Source organism: Triticum aestivum, chromosome 6B (assembly GCF_018294505.1).
Source record: "Triticum aestivum cultivar Chinese Spring chromosome 6B, IWGSC CS RefSeq v2.1, whole genome shotgun sequence".
Lineage (NCBI taxonomy): Eukaryota > Viridiplantae > Streptophyta > Magnoliopsida > Poales > Poaceae > Triticum > Triticum aestivum.
Window position 1 is genome coordinate 530,593,195 of NC_057810.1, and position 6,009 is coordinate 530,599,203.

Consider the following 6,009-nt stretch of genomic DNA (forward strand, 5'->3'; position numbering starts at 1 on the left):
GAAGATCGTGAAGAGGCAAGGACGGAGGTACAAGCAACTATGGAAGAGGAAGGGAAAGAAGGGCGCAAAGACGTGGAGGCACTGGACACCCCGGGTGCCCGGACCCCTATGCCCCCGGGTGCCCGACCTCTGGCTGGAAGCTGGCCCTGGACGCCCTGGGTGCCCGGCCACCCAGCCTGGGAGCTGCACTATCGCCTTGGGTGCCCGGGCCGCTACCCCCGGGTGCCCGGCCCTCCCCCGCCTAGGAGCTGGAGATGCCCCCTAGGTGCTTAGGCCACCACCCCCGGGTGCCCGGCCCCGCCAGCCGCTAAGGGCGCTGGCCCTCTCACCCGTACGGGTGCCCGGGCTGCCAACCCCCTCCTTGGCGCCTGCCTCTGACCAGTCCGGGTGCCTGGACCCCTTTACCCTGGGTGTGCCTGCGTGCACTATGGGCATTTGACCCTTGTACCCTAGTTTTTCCCCAATTTCGCCCCTAGCCTATAAGTACTCTTCTCCTAGTTCATTGTTAGGGGGGAGCAAAGTATTTGATAGACATTAGAGAGCTTTGCTCCTTGTATTCCCTCCTCTTGGAGATCAAGACCCCTCTTTGGGAAGAATCCTTGTGGATTATCAATGCCTCCTCTTGGAGAAGATCAACATCAAGACCTCATCTCCTTGGAGTGGGAAGAACTTTACCCTAGTGCTATTTTCCTTGAATTGTTCTTGTATGCTTGTGGATATCATGTATGCTACTCTAGTGGATGTGTTATCTGGGTTTGTTTGAGTGATTCTTCTCCTTGTGTTCTTGTGTGTTCATCATCCCCCCCCCCCTCCAAGTGTGAAAAGATCCCACCTAGGGTTTCACCCTACAACACTTCTCCTATGCTTTGAGTCCATGTCCGGCCATAAGATCAACTTTGATAAGAGTGAGGCTGTGATGATGGGCTATTTGGTCGTCGATCAGCAGCGGATTGTGGACAGCCTTAATTGCAAGTTGTATCCCTTCCCCATCGCACAACTGAGGATGTCGCTTTCTAACTCGAGGATCCTGCTTGTTGGGGATTTTGACCCACTTGTCGGACGGGTTGTATCTCGTCTCCCATGGTGCAAAAGATTTACTTTCAAAGGGAGTAAATCCATGCTTATAAATTCATGTCTCTCTAGCCTTCCCATGTATATATGATGGGGTTGGATATATTGTCAGATGATGTGCATAGCTCCTTTGACAAAGACTATTGCTCTTCTTTTGACAACAATAGATGGACGCCAAAAATACCATATGATCAAGTCGGCAGATATCTGCTTACCCAAGGACCAAGGGCCAGGGGGTCTAGGTATTCTCGCGTCCCACCGCACGAATATGACCCTTATGTTGAGATGGATTTGGCGGATCTTCAGGGAGGATGGGGGCTTGTGGCTGCAGCTTATTAAAGCGAAGTATCTACATGACCTCCCTCTTCTTGCTTGTGAATGCAGGGAGGGGTCTCAATTATGAAAGTCGGTTCACTCTATCAAGCATGATACACGACTTGCATTTCAGCCACATCTGGAAAACCTGAATTCAAATCCACATTTCTCGTTTCAAAGCTAGTCTCGTGACGCTTGTTGGTACGTGTTCACTATCTGCTTTCTAGGAGTTATTTACCCAAAACAACCACACTTGAGGCTAGGGTAACAACTTAGTATCACATTTGAGGCAAGGCACAAGGAACCACCAATTTTGTGCCTAACTACTAACGAAGAGCACTGATTGTCTGATTTGCTCGTAGTAACAGGGAAACCGACAGATTGGGCCCACTCGCCGGGCCAACGTGGCAAAGACTAAATGTGAAACAAACATTGACCCAATGAGGTGGCACAACAAATGTGGGTCTCACCTCTCAATGACTCGGTGGTTATCATTCTCCCGTCTCTATTCGATCGGAGCATGGAGGCGACGGCATCGGCGTCCTCTTCCCTGTAGCTTCACGACGAGCTCCTCCTGCCATGTGGCTTGCTCATCTCCGCCACCGAGCCATTAGAGGGAGCCAGGGACGTCCTTGGGCCGACGCCGGTGCATCTGACGGAGACGACATTAGGCGTGTGCGGCCTCCTTCCTCGGACCCGATGATGAGCGCGACTCCCCGTGGCGTGGCCCCGCACGCAGTCTGGCGGCAAACTCAGCCACTAGCAGGCGTGCACGGGCGGCCTCTTTCTGCCCGGCCTCGGCGTGGCGGCGCTGCTAGATCCAGGAGAAGCGTGGGAGGCAGGGCGCCTGGGAGGTAGGTCGAGGCGCATGGGTGGTAGGGGTGTGGCGCCACCAGTGATGAAGGGCGCATAAAGGCGTTGGGTTTTCCCACCGGATCTAGGAGAAGGAAGGAAGGTAGGCAAGCGCGGGCGGTTTCTATCTGCCACGGCCTCGGCGTGGCGGCGCTGGGATCCCGCCGGATCCAGGAGAAACAGGCGAGGTAGGGCCGCTGGGAAGGCACGCAGTGGTGCCTCGAATATGGCTCTGTGTTAGAAACCGGCGCAGAACCCTGCCTAAAATATGGTACTAAGTTGTTACCCTAACCTCAAGTGTGGTGGTTCTAGGTAAACAACTCGCTTTTTAGTTCCAAAATTTGTGCTCTTTAATCTTGAAGGGTAAGAACCGTTTCCACCGGATAATATATCAGCCTTAATATCTTTAACCCCTTCAACACATAGTGCTAATCGCCACAGACTATGAGATTGCAAGAAATTGGAACCACAAACTCGTTTACAGCAGCTAGTTCGTGTATCACACCACAGTTCCCTGTACAATTGTTTCCATTTCCTTCCCAAATGTTTCAGTTTGAATACAGGAAACACAAGCACCGGAGTACATCCATTCCACACCCAGACCAAGAAAGCAGAAGGGTGAAGAACTTCAGAAGAAGAAAAACACTTATGTATGCACGCTTAATTAGGCGTCAGTGATAACACGGTTGCAGCGTTCTTCGGGGGGCACGGCGTGGATAGGGCATCAGGAGTGGACGGGTACGAGATCGAGATCAGCTTCGATCTGCACTTCGCCGCCCCATCGTCGCGATATGCGTTTGCCCCAGGGGTGGGGCTTGGTGGGTTGGCCTTGGGGTTCAGGAGCGAAGTCTCAGGGAGGGACTGAGAGATTGCGATTAGCGACCGGCGAACAGTTTCCCGAGTGAACTCAGCTGCTGCTGCTGCTGCTGCAGGCGAGGCCATCAACCGAAGTACTAAATGCTGCATTTCAAGTGTAAAACGAAGGATGCTTGAGATCAGACTCACAAGTTGAAGAATTTTCAAGAAATGAAAGAACCGAGAAACAAGGGCAGATTCATCAGTTTATTTTATTTCAAGGTATATGATCAAGAATCCGAACAAATTCACCAGTATGTAACTTTGGAAAGGAACACCTAAATCTGCATTCTGGTGTGCTAATTTAGTAGTCTCCGATTAAAGGATTGATACGGGCGTGCTTCCTTGCAGAGGGTTGTTTTAGACACCTACCCACCAGAAACTTCGCTTTGCTACCCAGGTATAACCAAAGCCTTCCACAAAGGAATATTTACTACTGGGTCCATCACGTGTCCAGATACCGGTGCATCCCTTGCCGTTTCCCCATCGGCTGAAGTTGGATCAAAGTCCCCGGACGCGAATGCTCATTAGTAAACCACAACAAGCACTAGCTAAATAGATAACAGTTATACTTATTAACCCTGGTGCTTGATCCACCTGGACCCTGAACAATTAAACTTGAATGCTAACCTGAAATTTGAAAAATCATTAAACTTGAAACATATCCCAGTTTTTTTAATATTGTTTTTGCATTTTTTTAGCGTTTAAAAAATGCAAAAAAAAAAATCATAGGCATTAGTAATGTTATGAAATACTCCCTCCGTCCTAAAATAAGTGACTCAACTTTGTACTACTACAAAGTTGAGTCACTTATTTTAGGACGGAGGGAAAATCGGAAAAATATCGTTAAAACAGTGGCTCTTTATGTCCAGCGAAAAATGACAGGAACACTTCATTTATCTCTTGTAACAATTAATCATATTCACTGACGAAAATTTGCCGGTCGTAACATTATATCAGTCCCCACTCCCATGAATTTCGGATCAAGCACCATAGTTTAAGGTTTAGGGGTATTTGAAATGTAACTTAGATGTTTATTTTCCTACTCCATCCATCCCAAAGTTAGTAGTACAAAGTTGAGACACTTATTTTGGGACGGAGAGAGTAATATTTAGCAGGGTCACCACTCATCAAATTTGCACCCACGCTGCATGCTGAGAATGAACCATTAATCATGTCACGTTTATCAAATGAAAAACCTCCTACAGTGGCAGACCAACTAACCTGGAAAACGGCTGGAAATATGGTACAAGGGCAGGAAATGACCAGACACTTGCGGCCCCTAAGTTTGCTAGAAGAACCAACCTCTAGCCTCGTTAGTTCCTTTGATGGATCTCCAACGAAGCTAGTGGTTGTTTCTTCCAACAACCAACCCCCCCAAGGTAGAGAGATTTGCCTTGCTTTTATACGTACCAGGAGAATAGATCATGCTTTGTTTGATTTGTTTACTTAATTATAGACAAAAAGAAGTGGAAAACCCGTGTTTCAACAGCAGCCGTCCATCGAACAGAGCCAATAATAGCAAAGATGTGACACCCGGTGTGTTCACCTAATTTTGGATCAACGGCACAGCCTAAACTTAGCCTTCCACACGCAGCTAAAGCAAAAGATACCACGAGTTCCACACTTGACAGACTAACAGAATCTCTAGACCTCTACCGGCCACGCCGATTCCGTGATTCATGGTGCAGACGAGACCAAACTTTCTGTAACAGAACTGAAAAGCTAGTCATAATTTCATCAACTGCGCAAAGAACAAAGCCACTGATCTCTGCTCCATAACATGATCTGACACAAGGAAACAACCGGAGATTGCTAACCCTCACGGCATGATCGAACAGCTCCCCGACTCCTCCGCGCACAGTAATTCTAACCTAAAGCATGGCGTCTCGCCAAGAAAGCGATGAATGAACAACACCCACCCCCACCCACCACCAAAGCAGCAAGCCCGCGGAATCCCAACTTCGCCGCGGCGTTTGATCGAGACGGCGGCGATGAACGAACACAGATCGAGCGAAGAGAGGATCCGTATATACTGGGGCTTTGGAGAAGGAACTCACCGGAGACGAGCAGAGGAGGAGACCTGGGGGGGACGGAGAGGCGAAGAGAGATCGTCGTCTTCGGCAAGGCAATAGTCCAAGACACACGCACCCACGCTCCGTTGACGTTTTCTCCAATATACCACCTGATCTCGCGGGCGGCGTATCCTCCCTCGTGGCGGACCCCGCCCGGCTCACGCCTGTCCGCAGGTTCCGAGATGGACGGCCAGCGATCGGCGCCGATCTTTACGCCGCCCGTCCTCTCGCTGTCTTACCGGATAGGGATTGGCACGCTGATTGCGAGATTAATCGTATCCAATTCTACCGTCTTCCATCTACTACCGCTCGAAGGTTTATATCCGATTCTACCGCTCGAAGGACTTGAATTCCAAGTTGCACCGGGGGACGCCCTCGCGCTCGCTGGATGGCAAGTGGGCCCCGACTGGCCGTGTGCCTTGGTGCTGGTAAAACTGTCGGTGAGTTCGTTTCCGTGCGTAGGTTTCGAGGCCGGTCTGGTCGGCCCGACAGACAGCCGTGTAGGCAAGCACTAGGGCGGTCGTCGTCACCTGCACCCATGTGTCGGCGTCCTATTGGAGGATCGCTATTCCGATGTTGACATGGGCACATTCTCGTGAGAAGTGCATCGACGGTTGGCACAGCCTTGGATTAGTAGCGGCCACACGAACGCGGCTAATCTGCATCCGAACTCATATGCAATAGTAAAATCAAAATAAAATTTAAAAAATTCCAATTTTTTTTGAGAGAAACATTGACAAAAGTTCTAAGTGCCTGCAAAAATTCGTCATGAAATCACATTCCTAGAAGGCGTGGCAAAAAAAAACAAAAATAGTACTCTGAAAAAGCTACTTTCAAACGC

General features: G+C 49.7%; 1 long non-coding RNA gene across 1 annotated transcript; it reads right to left on the reverse strand.

The window, feature by feature from the left end:
* Positions 1-3,283: 3,283 nt before the first annotated feature.
* Positions 3,284-5,448, reverse strand: LOC123137820 (uncharacterized). Its single transcript, XR_006468533.1, has 2 exons — positions 5,154-5,448; positions 3,284-3,723 (listed from the first exon to the last, which is right to left on the reverse strand). It is a non-coding gene; the product is annotated as an uncharacterized lncRNA (long non-coding RNA).
* Between the last annotated feature and the right edge of the window lie 561 nt (positions 5,449-6,009).